Raw genomic sequence first — 13,410 nt, forward strand, 5'->3', positions numbered from 1 at the left:
ATGAGTCTGGAAGGAGAGTTTACAGTCTAGCCAGACACCTAGGTATTTATAGATGTCCACATATTCTAGGTCGGAACCGTCCAGGGTGGTGATGCTAGTCGGGCGGGCGGGTGCAGGCAGCGAATGCTTGAAAAGCTTGCATTTTGTTTTACTAGTGTTTAATAGCAGTTGGAGGCCACAGAAGGAGTGTTGTATGGCATTGAAGCTCGTTTGGAGGTTAGATAGCACAGTGTCCAAGGAAGGGCCCGAAGCATACAGAATGGTGTCGTCTGTGTAAAGGTGGATCAGGGAATCACCCGCAGCAAGAGCAACATCATTGATATATACAGAGAAAAGAGTCGGCCCGAGAATTGAACCCTGTGGTACCCCCATAGAGACTGCCAGAGGACCGGACAACATGCCCTCCGATTTGACACACTGAACTCTGTCTGCAGAGTAGTTGGTGAACCAGGCAAGGCAGTCATCAGAAAAACCGAGGCTACTGAGTCTGCCAATAAGAATATGGTGATTGACAGATTCGAAAGCCTTGTCCAGGTCGATGAAGACAGCTGCACAGTACTGTCTTTTCTCGATGGCGGTTATGATATCGTTTAGTACCTTGAGCGTGGCTGAGGTGCACCCGTGACCGGCTCGGAAACCGGATTGCACAGCGGAGAAGGTACGGTGGGATTCGAGATGGTCAGTGATCTGTTTATTAACCTGGCTTTCGAAGACCTTAGATATGCAGGGTAGGATGGATATAGGTCTGTAACAGTTTGGGTCCAGGGGGTCTCCCCCTTTGAAGAGGGGGATGACCGCGGCAGCTTTCCAATCCTTGGGGATCTCAGTCGATATGAAAGACAGGTTGAACAGGCTGGTAATAGGGGTTGCGACAATGGCGGCGGATAGTTTCAGAAATAGAGGGTCTAGATTGTCAAACCCAGCTGGTTTGTATGGGTCCAGGTTTTGCAGCTCTTTCAGGACATCTGCTATCCGGATTTGGGTAAAGGAGAAGCTGGGGACGCTTGGGCGAGTAGCTGCGGGGGGGGGGGGGGGGGGGGGCGGAGCTGTTGGCCGAGGTTGGAGTAGCCAGGTGGAAGGCATGGCCAGCCGTTGAGAAATGCTCGTTGAAGTTTTCGATTATCATGGATTTATCGGTGGTGACCGTGTTACCTAGCCTCAGTGCAGTGGGCAGCTGGAAGGAGGTGCTTTTGTTCTCCATGGACTATACAGTGTCCCAGAATTTTTTGGAGTTAGAGCTACAGGATGCAAATTTCTGCTTGAAAAACTAGCCTTTGCTTTCCTGACTGACTGCGTGTATTGGTTCCTGACATCCCTGAACAGTTGCATATCGCGGGGACTATTCGATGCTATTGCAGTCCGCCACAGGATGTTTTTGTGCTGGTCGAGGGCAGTCAGGTCTGGAGTGAACCAAGGGCTATATCTGTTCTTAGTTCTGCGTTTTTTGAACGGGGCATGCTTATCTAAGGTGGTGAGGAAGTTACTTTTAAAGAATGACCAGGCATCCTCAACTGATGGGATGAGGTCAATATCCTTCCAGGAATCCTGGGCCAGGTCAATTAGAAAGGCCTGCTCGCAGAAGTGTTTTAGGGAGCGTTTGACAGTGATGAGGGGTGGTCGTTTGACCGCGGACCCGTAGCGGATACAGGCAATGAGGCAGTGATCGCTGAGATCTTGATAGAAGACAGCAGAGGTGTATTTGGAGGGCAAGTTGGTCAGGATAATGTCTATGAGGGTGCCCATGTTTACAGATTTAGGGTTGTACCTGATGGGTTCCCTGATGATTTGTGTGAGATTGAGGGCATCTAGCTTAGATTGTAGGACTGCCGGGGTGTTAAGCATATCCCAGTTTAGGTCACCTAGCAGAACAAACTCTGAAGCTAGATGGGGGGCGATCAATTCCCAAATGGTGTCCAGGGCACAGCTGGGAGCTGAGGGGGGGTCGGTAGCAGGCGGCAACAGTGAGAGACTTATTTCTGGAGAGATTCATCTTTAAAATTAGAAGTTCGAACTGCTTGGGAATTGGCCGTGGAAAGTATGACATTACTTTGCAGGCTATCTCTGCAGTAGATTTCAACTCCCCCTTTGGCAATTCTATCTTTTATTTATTTATTTATTTTATTATTATTTATTTTTTATCCCCTTTTCTCCCCAATTTTCGTGGTATCCAATCGCTAGTAATTACTATCTTGTCTCATCGCTACAACTCCCGTACGGGCTCGGGAGAGACGAAGGTCGAAAGTCATGCGTCCTCCGAAGCACAACCCAAACAAGCCGCACTGCTTCTTTAACACAGCGCGCCTCCAACCCGGAAGCCAGCCGCACCAATGTGTCGGAGGAAACACCGTGCACCTGGCCCCCTTGGTTAGCACGCACTGCGCCCAGCCCGCCACAGGAGTCGCTGGAGCGCGATAAGACAAGGAAATCCCTACCGGCCAAACCCTCCCTTACCCGGACGACGCTAGCCCAATTGTGCGTCGCCCCACGGACCTCCCGGTCGCGGCCGACTGCGACAGAGCCTGGGGGCGAACCCAGAGACTCTGGTGGCGCAGTTAGCACTGCGATGCAGTGCTCTAGACCACTGCGCCACCCGGGAGGCCCCGGCAATTCTATCTTGACGGAAAATGTTATAGTTGGGTATGGAAATCTCCGAATTTTTGGTGGCCTTCCTGAGCCAGGATTCAGACACGGTAAGGACATCAGGGTTTGCAGAGTGTGCTAAAGCAGTGAGCAAAACAAACTTAGGGAGGAGGCTTCTGATGTTGACATGCATGAAACCAAGGCTTTTTCGATCACATAAGTCAACAAATGAGGGTGCCTGGGGACATGCAGGGCCTGGGTTTACCTCCACATCACCCGAGGAACAGAGGAGGAGTAGGATGAGGGTGCGGCTAAAGGCTATCAAAACTGGTCGCCTAGAGCGTTGGGGACAAAGAATAAAAGGAGAAGATTTCTGGGCGTGGTAGAATAGATTCAGGGCATAATGTGCAGACAGGGGTATGGTGGAGTGCGGGTACAGCGGAGGTAAGCCCAGGCACTGGGTGATGATAAGAGAGATTGTATCTCTGGACATGCTGGTTATAATGGGTGAGGTCACCGCATGTATGGGAGATGGGACAAAGGAGGTGTCAGAGGTATGAAGAGTGGAACTAGGGGCTCCATTGTAAACTAAAACAATGATAACTAACCTGAACAACAGTATACAAGGCATATTCACAATTGAGAGAGACATACAGCGAGGCATAAAGTAATCGCAGGTATTGATTGGGAGAGCTAGCTAAGACAACAGGTGAGACAACAGCAGCTAATCAGCTAACACAACGACAGCAGGTAAAATGGCGATGACTACGCAGAGAGGTGTCGGATTAACTACACCCAGAGCCTGAGTTCGCGGCTGGGGCCGACAGATAAAAAAATATATATTAGGATGTTTATCATTATAATTAATAGTGTTCATAGTGCTCATGAATAAATGCCACATCAGTGTAATATAGGGGCTATAATAAAACGTCCAATATAAACTTTCCATTACAAACTAATCAAAGTCCACTACATGTTATGACCCAAATTCTTATAGTAAAATATTTAAATCCTGGATTTGTAAGAATTCAAAGTAAGAGGTGCCCTGCTTCAAGGAATTTGGAGCAGCCGGGTCCCCTAATGCTAATTTGCATGTCACCACCATCAGCACTGCTTTCGGGAATGAATGCAGCCCAGTTTACGTTTTGTCGTCAAATGAGTAGGCAACTGTAACGAATCTGTTGGGAAGACAGGAGAACACCCCACCAACTTTATGTGGCGAAAATGGAGCGCGTTTGAATGTGATAGTATCACACCACTTCTGATCATGTAAGTACATCGTTTTACTCCTGTAAAACACTAACTATGGAAATAACATTATTTGCGTGCGACAGCAGTCTGCACATGGCAAAAGCTTTTATTGGGGAGACGATATGAGTCGAATCGTCATGATGTAGCCAAGCGTTCGTCAGCGAAATTTCTAATAATGTTTATGCTCAGGTTTTGGGATTGAATTGTTTTTACAAACGCGTTTACCAAACACCGTGCATGCATACTGCACAGAGTAGATCACAAATACCAACTCGGTTATAGCTGAAGGTCGAATGATCGCAACAGCGCACTACAACAGTGCACCTGTCATTTCTACCTCGAAATGACAGGTGCACTGTTGTATTTGAAATATGTCATGCCATACGTGTGCATGATGCGAGGTGTTCGATTAGCCTATGTTACATGCGAGCAGGTCCAACATGTTCTTTGATATGTGTATAACTGCTATATAACCTTGCAACATTAGTAAGCCTATATTTTATGATTTCACATTTTGTGTGTGTGTGAGAGAGATAGAGAGAGAGAGAGAGAGAGAGAGAGAGAGAGAGAGAGAGAGAGAGAGAGAGAGAGAGAGAGAGAGAGAGAGAGAGAGAGAGAGAGAGAGAAAGAAAGAAAGAGAGTATAATGTTTGGTTAGCTGTAGGATGTTGTGTTCATATAAACTATGCACAGTCCCAGTAGGCTACACAACCTCATCCTGCGTGTAGGGGGTCTCTCTGGGGGGGGGGGGGGGGGGGGGGGGGGGGGGGGGGCATGAGCGACTTCTCAAAATAGCCCCTATAGAATAGACATATCATAACATAGCAGCACAACTGTAAACGCACTCTCTCTCTCTTACAATGTTCTTCTGTGCTCAGATAAGCATTTGCTTATAGTCATCTGGAGTGAGATTGCATTCTCAGCTGTGTGGTGGCAGCAGTTCTGAGGAAAAGGGTCCTGCCACTTTCAGGACTGTATGGATCTAAACTATCTTTTAAGCTGCTCATTTATAAATGTTCACCTTCAACATCCTTAATAACATAAAGGACATCCCTGCCTTTAATGTTACTTGCTCTGTGCCAATGGGAAGGTCATTTTTCAGACATGTCATTAATAACTTTGTTGTTACATAATCATAACTCACAAATCGTAATTCCAAAATCATAGCATTACCATTTGATATTACATTATACAGTGTCATAACACACATTACATTTAACCATTTAACCATATAGTTTTGCAACCTCAGGTGGTTTTTACTCAATTAAATCATTGTGGCCAAGGGGTTATTACAGGTTCGATCATTTCTGAGCCGCACTGACACAATCCTTTAATAACTCTATCTACATGTACATATTACCTCGACTAACCGGTGCCCCCTCACATAGAGTCTGTACCTCTACCCCCTGCATATAGCCTCGCTATTGTTATTTTCCTGCTGCTCTTTAATTATTTGTTACTTTTATTTCTTACTTTTTTAAGGTATTTTCTTAAAACTGCATTGTTGTTTAAGGGCTTGTAAGTAAGCATTTCACAGTAAGGTCTACACCGGTTGTATTCGGCGCATGTGACAAATACAATTTGATTTGATTTGATCTGATCCCTGCCAGAGACAGAATACTTATTGGTGCAAAAGATCACGCTTTGAGTTTGAAACTCTGCAGGTATAAGGAGTTCCAAAGAAGCCCAACAGGCATCCCTGGAATATCATGGCACATTAACATCAGGGTGCAGTAAGCTAGAGTCCTACTAACTAACTAACCCTTTCCATGTGCAGCACAGCACAGCAGCAGAGTATTAGCAAGGCTGTTAACAGTCAACTCTGTGCCTCCTCTCACCCCCAGAGTCCATCCCAAGCCTCCACAGCTCCCAAACAAACAATACTCCACCAGCTCTGATCCGGCTGCTGTGAGCCAATATTTAGAGGGTGTGACTTTAAAGCAGGAGCACCGACGAGATGTAACTTGCACAGTAATGTCAAGCTGCGGTTTGGCAGCCAGTACAATAATGTTGTTTCATTGCTGTGTGGAGCTTTTTCGGACAGCTCCATGAATCAGAAGACACATTTTGATGGATGGAGGACGTCTGTAAGATCAAAGCTGTATCAAAGGGTTCCAAAGTACGTAATCTCATATTTACCACTGATATGTGCTGATTTTGGTCTCTCAGGTCCAATCTGATCGAAAGAAAAGTCATACCTCAAGAGATGGAAATTGAGAAGGAAGTGTATCATATACTGTAGGCCAGTTGTTCCCAAACTTTTTATAGTCCCGTACCCCTTCAAACGTTCAACCTCCAGCTGCGTACCCCCTCTAGCACCAGGGTTGGAACACTCTCAAATGTTGTTTTTTGCCATCATTGTAAGCCTGCCCCACACACACTATACGATACATTTATTGAACATAAGAATCAGTGCGTACAGTCTCTGTAATCCTAGATTCAGATCATTCAGGCGAGAAAAAACATCACCCAGATAGGCCAGTCGTGTGAGAAACTCGTCATCATGCAAGCGGTCAGACAAGTGAAAATGATGGTCAGTAAATAAAAAAGCTTGTCTCTCAATTTTAAAAAACGTGTCAATAATTTGACCCTTGATAACCAGCGCACTTCTGTATGTTGTAAAAGCGTTACATGGTCGCTGCCCATATCATTGCATAGTGCAGAAAATACACGAGAGTTCAGGGGCCTTGCTTTAAGAAAGTTAACCATTTTCACTGAAGTGTCCAAAACGTCTTTCAAGCTGTCAGGCATTCTCTTGGCAGCAAGAGCCTCTCAGTGGATGCTGCTGTGTACCCAAGTGGCGTCGAGAGAAACTGCTTGCACGCACGTTAAAACTCCACTATGTCTCCCCCTCATGGCTTTTGCGCCATCAGTACAGATACCAACATGAGCAGCAGCTACAGTTGAAGTCAGAAGTTTACATACACCTTAGCCAATTACATTAAAACTAAGTTTTTCACAATTCCTGAGACAATAACGACCCAGACCATAACGACCCATTTTAACCTAATATGTCACTTCATCAATACAGCTTGAAGCCTTCACTGTGTGTATGACCCTGCCAAGAATTTATTCCACAAACTCAGAACATCTACATTCACTTGTTTTTCTGAAACTGGCTAAAACGACAAAGGGGAGGTCCAAATTAGGGTTGAATATTTTCCCTGTATTTTACAAATGTTCCATCCCGAGAATAAATCACTTTTCTCCCCAGTAACCCAGTAGTTCCTGCCCAAACCAGAAGTGTCATTCTAAAGCATTGTCACGTTCCTGACCTATTTCTGTTAGTTTGTTGTATGTGTTAGTTGGTCAGGACGTGAGTTTGGGTGGGCATTCTATGTTGTCTGTTTCTATGTTGGTTTAGGGTTGCCTGGTATGGCTCTTAATTAGAGGCAGGTGTTTGGCGTTCCTCTAATTGAGAGTCATATTTAGGTAGGTTGTTTCACAGTGTTAGTTGTGGGTGGTTGTCTCCTGTGTCAGTGTTTGTCGCACCATACGGGACTGTTCGGTTTGTTTTTGTACATCGTCATTTTGTGTAGTCTATTTTCCCTGTTCGTGCTGTCACGGCTCCTCCTCTGCAGTGCAGGGGGCGGTTCCTCCTGCAGGCAGAGGAGGGTCGTTAAGTGATTGGAGCCACCTGGGCTCAGGGTATAAAACTGCTTACTAATCACCTCTCTCTCTCTCTCTCTCTCTGCTCCTCCAGGTATGCTCATGATTTGTTTGTTCCTTTGTAGTTTTGCATAGTTTTCACTCAGTCATGTTCACACACACTTATTCACGCACCCATGCACTTTACATACACCTTACATTATAATACTTCCACACCTCATTCCTTTTTCTTAGTTTAAGTTAGTAGTTTGTTTATAATAAAGAACACTTTTAAATTGGCCTATACCTGTTGTTCGTGTCCCCTCATTTTTGTCACAGGCTATGAGCCGGCTTGTGACAGTGCGTTCTTCGTGTTTAATGTAAGTTCATCGTCCAGGTCTGTCTACTCCGTTTGTTGTTTTGTTAGTTTATAGTCAAGTTCGTGTTTTCGTCTTTTCTGTAAATAAATATGTCAACTCAAGACGCTGCATTTTGGTTTAATCCCTGCTCCTCCTCTTCGGATGAAGAGGAGGAGGAAAAACGTTATAAGCATATAAATGCCTGGATTTGATTAGAGCTATGATCGGCATGACAATTCAAACCTGATGCTACCTGAGCCTGATGAGCCATACATTAAAGACTTTTTATGAGCCCTACATTAAAGACATTTATGAGCCCTACATTAAAGACTTTTTATGATCCCAAGCCCAAAACAGTCCAAATGATCTTCACGAAGATCGAATGGTTAAGGGTGGGATTAAAAAACGACTATGGTCAACCGTCATCACACGTTCTCTCTTCTTTCAAACTCCCTGTGAGTTCTATTGGCTGCTGTATGTAACAGTCAGCAAACAAGAGATTGCATCACTCGTCCAACAGTCTATTAGTATAAGAAACAATATAAAAAACAATTCCAGCAAGCTAATCTAGTCTAGCTTTTCCTGGGACTCCAAGAGCTAAGGAGCGTTTTTTAAGGAGAGGCCAGCAGAGCGCAGGTGTGTAATACGCAAGAGACAGAGGCTATAAGTTAGAAGCTTATGCATTACCCATCATTCATGAACTAAATTTAAGGCTAGTAGGCCTACTGCATACAATGTATTACCTGAAAGAGGTAGGCTAGGATATACAGTTGAAGTCGGAAGTTTACATACACCTTAGCCAAATACATTTAAACTCAGTTTTTCACAATTCTTGACATTTAATCCTAGTAAAAATTCCCTGTCTAAGGTCAGTTAGGATCACCACTTATTTTAAGAATGTGAAATATAAGAATAATAGTAGAGAGAATAATTTATTTCAGCTTTTATTTCTTTCATCACATTCCCAGTGGGTCAGAAGTTTACATGCACTCAATTAGTATTTGGTTGTATTGCCTTTAAATTGTTTAACTTGGATCAAACGTTTTGGGTAGCCTTCCACAAGCTCTTGTCCCCCTTACCCATTTTAAATATTTATTGGAGGATTTTTATTTTTGTATTGCTTGTAACTCTTTCGGGTAATGCAAGTTCTTGTGCTGTTAGGGGAATGACCTATGTGTAAATGTAATAATCTGCTGCTGTATTTTTTTGTGTTATCTGTGATCGTTTTATTTGTCTTGTGTAGTTTCTTAATCATTGTACCTAAACTGTATGTGTAAACATGTATACGGAGGGCCCAGCTGTAAAAGAGACCTTGGTCTCAATCTGTGTTCCTTGTTGAAATAAAGGTATAATAATAATATGGTAAACTGCAGTATTCTAACCAATTGCAGTTATTTGTCATATTCCTTGAAAATGAAAAGAGCTCAACTTTAGTGAATGAAATAAATGGCATATTGTTTTGTTCTCAGGGGGAAACTATTGGTTCAATAAGCACTCAGGCGAGGGCAGGGGTTACACAGGTTTGAATTAAGTCTGATATTTTCATGTTTGAATCACAGTCTTGACCTCTCTCTGGCTGGGGGCCTTTGATATCAGCTTGTTATGGAGGGCAGGGCACATTCCATGGATTAGCTGTGTAGTGATCTGCTAAGGCACTACCCTGCTGAGCAAGCTGCCAACTGCTGACAGTTTCACAAAATCATCTCTTTATCACAGCCACACTGCCAGGGAGGGTTTGCTGAGGTGTTTTCCTAGGGCTGGTTAAAACGTACTATCCTTTTATGTATGGTGTGGTGGACAGCCAAGATATTCAAGGTTGAGAGACAATATAATTATTCCAAATTACATTAAAATGTTTCCCTCCTGCCTTCACCTGGCACTGCAGGCTGTCACGTTCCTGACCTATTTCTGTTAGTTTGTTATATGTGTTAGTTGGTCAGGACGTGAGTTTGGGTGGGCATTCTATGTTTTCTGTTTCTATGTTGGTTTTTGGGTTGCCTGGTATGGCTCTTAATTAGAGGCAGGTGTTTGGCGTTCCTCTAATTAAGAGTCATATTTAGGTAGGCGTTGTCACAGTGTTCGTTGTGGGTGATTGTCTTCTGTGTCTGTGTACCACGCAGGACTGTTTACGGTTTGTTCGGTTTGTGTAGTCTATGTTTCCTATTCGTGCGTTCTTCTTGTTTTATGTAAGTTTGTCGTTTAGGTCTGTCTACACCGTTTGTTGTTTTTGTTAGTTTAGTCAAGTTCGTGTTTTCGTTAATAAAATATGTCATTTCACTACGCTGCGCCTTGGTTCCCTCAATACTCCTCCTCTTCAGATGAAGAGGAGGAGGACTGCCGTTACAGGCCCTCTTACTCAGATTGTAGATGGGGAGCAAAGTCAGGAAATTAGCTCCAATCGAATCCTCAGGTGTCTTAGGGTGGTGAATTAATGAACTCATTTACCACCTCAATTAAACCAAATGGGTGTAATGTACCATGCATGAGGACAGATGAAAACTTCACTTCTGCTTGAATATTGGGTTCAATTTGGGTGGTGTAGTAATTTTCCTGTGCTGCGCACAATGCTTTGTTTGCTTAATTCGGACTAGGGTTGAATAGCGTGAACCAGTTTACCGAGATTCCGCATCTCAGTATGGAGCACAGTTCACAATGCATGTATTATCTCATCATGGTAACTTTTTTTCTTGTGACAGGTAGGCCCATATTTGCTGCAGCATAGCCTATGCTACAGTAATATAGAGTGCTTTCAGAAAGTATTCACAACCCTTGACCTTTTCCACAATTTGTTGTTTTACAGCCTGAATTTAAAATTGATTAAATTGAGATTTTGTGTCACTGGCCTACACACAATAACCCATAATGTCAAAGTGGAATAATGTTTTTTTGGTATACATTTCTTTAGAAAAAATAAATAAATGAAAAGCTGAAATGTCTTGAGTCAATAAGTATTCAACCCCTTTGTTATGGCAAGTGGTCACGCCCTGACCTTAGTTATGTTTTCTTTATTATTTTGGTTAGGTCATGGTGTGACGAGGATGGGTATGCTTGTTTTGTATTGTCTAGGGTTTTTGTATGTCTAGGGGTGTTTGTAAGTCTAGGAATATGTACAGTGGGGAGAAGAAGTATTTGATACACTGCCGATTTTGCAGGTTTTACAAAGCATGTAGAGGTCTGTCCTTTTTATCATAGGTACACTTCAACTGTAGTGGTGGTCACACAAAATACTGACTGGTTTTCTGATCCACAGCCCTACCCAACAGATGCATATCTATTTTCCCAGTCATGTGAAATCCATAGATTAGGGCTTAATGAATTTATTTCATTAGACTGATTTCCTTATATGAATTGTAACTCAGTAAAATCTTTCACATTGTTGGATGTTGCGTTTATATTGTTGTTCAGTGTATTTAATGTATCAATCTTGAACAGGATTATCTATTTTGGATGCAATTTTAATTTAATTGATGGAGAGAGAGAGAAAGACTGTGAGAGAGTGTTTGTGTGCGCACTGATTTAAAGCAATGATATTGGAGTGACAAGCTGTTTTAAAACTCTGCAACTGTAATTTAAAAATAAATGATCTATACAATAAAAAAATAAGGTGACCCCCCGAAAGCCAGATGGAGATGTGAAAATTAGATGCGCAGTCAGTGTCTTCAGAAAGTATTCATACCCCTTGACTTATTCCACATTTTGTTGTGTTACAGCCTGAATTCAAAATGGATTTAACCCAAAAAATATCTCACACATCTACACACAATACCCCATAATGACAAAGTGAAAACATGTTTTTTAGATTTGTTTTGCAAATGTATTGAAAATGAAATACTTATTTTTACATAAACTCCAAGCAGGCTGTCATGTGCCTTTTACTGAGGAGTGGCTTCCATCTGGCCAATCTACCATAAAGGCCTGATTGGTGGAGTTCTGTAGAGATACTTGTCCTTCTGAAAGTTTCTCCCATCTCCACAGAGGAACTCTGGAGCTCTGTCAGAGTGACCATCGGATTCTTGGTCACCACCCTGGCCAAGGCCCTTCTCCCCCGATTGCTCAGTTTGGCCGAGTGGCCAGCTGCTGTAGGAAGAGTCTTGGTGGTTCCAAAATCCTTCCAGTTAAAAATGATGGAGGCCACTGTGTAGTTGGGGACCTTCAGTGCTGCAGAGTTTTTTTGGTGCCCTTCCCCAGATTTGTGCCTCAACACAATCCAGTCTACGGACAATTCCTTCGACCTCATGGCTTGGGTTTTGCTCTGACATGCACTGTCAATTGTGGGACCTTATAGAGACAGGTGTGTGCCTTTCCAAATCATGTCCAATCAATTGAATTTACCACAGGTGGACTCCAATCAAGTTTTAGAAACATCTCAATGATGATCAATGGAAACAGGATGCACCTGAGCTCAATTTCGAGTCTCAAAGAAAAGGGTCTGAATACATTTGCTAAAAAAATAAATAAACTGTTTTCGCTTTGTCATTATGGGGTATTGTGTGTAGATTGCTGAGGATTTTAAAAAAAAATCAATTTTAGAATAAGGCTGCAATGTAATAAAATGTGGTGAAAGTCAAGGGGTCTGAATACATCCCGAAGGCACAGTATATATATTTTTACACATTTAACCTCTTATTTTTGTTGGCACAAAACTTAAATCCATACTTCCATTCATTTTTATGGATTACCTTCAGACGAGTCCCGGGAACATCATTGTGTTTGTGAGAGTCTCCCTTTTCTATAGAGTGGTAATATTAGTTATTAGGCCAAACAGTTCGGATGCTACAGACATTTTCATGAGAAAAACGATTTTTGGGATGTCTCCTGGTCTGACAAACAGCGTTGTAGGTCTGCTACTTTCCACCGCAGATGTGGAAGGGCGACATAGACGAATGCGGTGGATTGAGATGCAGCCCGTGCAAAAAATCTCTAGCTTAAACTGACAGATTTTGATAGAGCTTTTTTTATTATGTTATTAGATTGACCGGTGAGACAATAGACTCTATTATTGCACACAGAGTGAGTCCATACAACTTATATGACTTGTTAAGCACAGTTTTACTCCTGAACTCATTTAGGCTTGTGTCACGGCCGTCGTGGAGGAGGAGACCAAGGCGCAGCATGGTATGCGTACATTCTATTTATTTAAACGAATGAACACTGAACAAACTAAACAAAATAACAAAACGAACCGTGAAGCTATACAAATGAGTGCTGAACAGGCAACTACACATAGACAAGAACCCACAAAACCAAAGGGAAAATGGCAACCTAAATATGATCCCCAATCAGAGACAACGATAAACAGCTGCTTCTGATTGGGAACCAATTCAGGCCACCATAGACATACAGTGGGGAGAACAAGTATTTTGCCGATTTTGCAGGTTTTCCTACTTACAAAGCATGTAGAGGTCTGTCATTTTTATCATAGGTACACTTCAATTGTGAGAGACGGATCCAGAAAAAATCACAGAGAATCCAGAAAATCACATTGTATGATTTTTAAGTAATTAATTTGCTTTTTATTGCATGACATAAGTATTTGATCACCTCCCAACCAGTAAGAATTCCGGCTCTCACAGACCTGTTAGTTTTTCTTTAAGAAGCCCTCCTGTTCTCCACTCATTACCTGTATTAACTGC

At 42.9% G+C, this 13,410-nt stretch overlaps 1 protein-coding gene across 5 annotated transcripts in view; it reads left to right on the plus strand.

Annotated features, from left to right (window-relative positions):
* Nucleotides 1-3,695: 3,695 nt before the first annotated feature.
* slc29a1a (solute carrier family 29 member 1a) overlaps nucleotides 3,696-13,410 on the plus strand; it is a 71,557-nt gene continuing 61,842 nt past the window's right edge. For all 5 annotated transcript variants that reach the window (XM_055902719.1, XM_055902721.1, XM_055902716.1 and 2 more), the window contains exon 1: nucleotides 3,696-3,849. The gene's annotated coding sequence lies outside the window, so the exon portion shown is untranslated. The remainder of the gene's footprint in view (nucleotides 3,850-13,410) is intronic.

The sequence above is a fragment of the Salvelinus fontinalis genome, chromosome 37 (assembly GCF_029448725.1).
Source record: "Salvelinus fontinalis isolate EN_2023a chromosome 37, ASM2944872v1, whole genome shotgun sequence".
Classification (NCBI taxonomy): Eukaryota; Metazoa; Chordata; class Actinopteri; order Salmoniformes; family Salmonidae; genus Salvelinus; species Salvelinus fontinalis.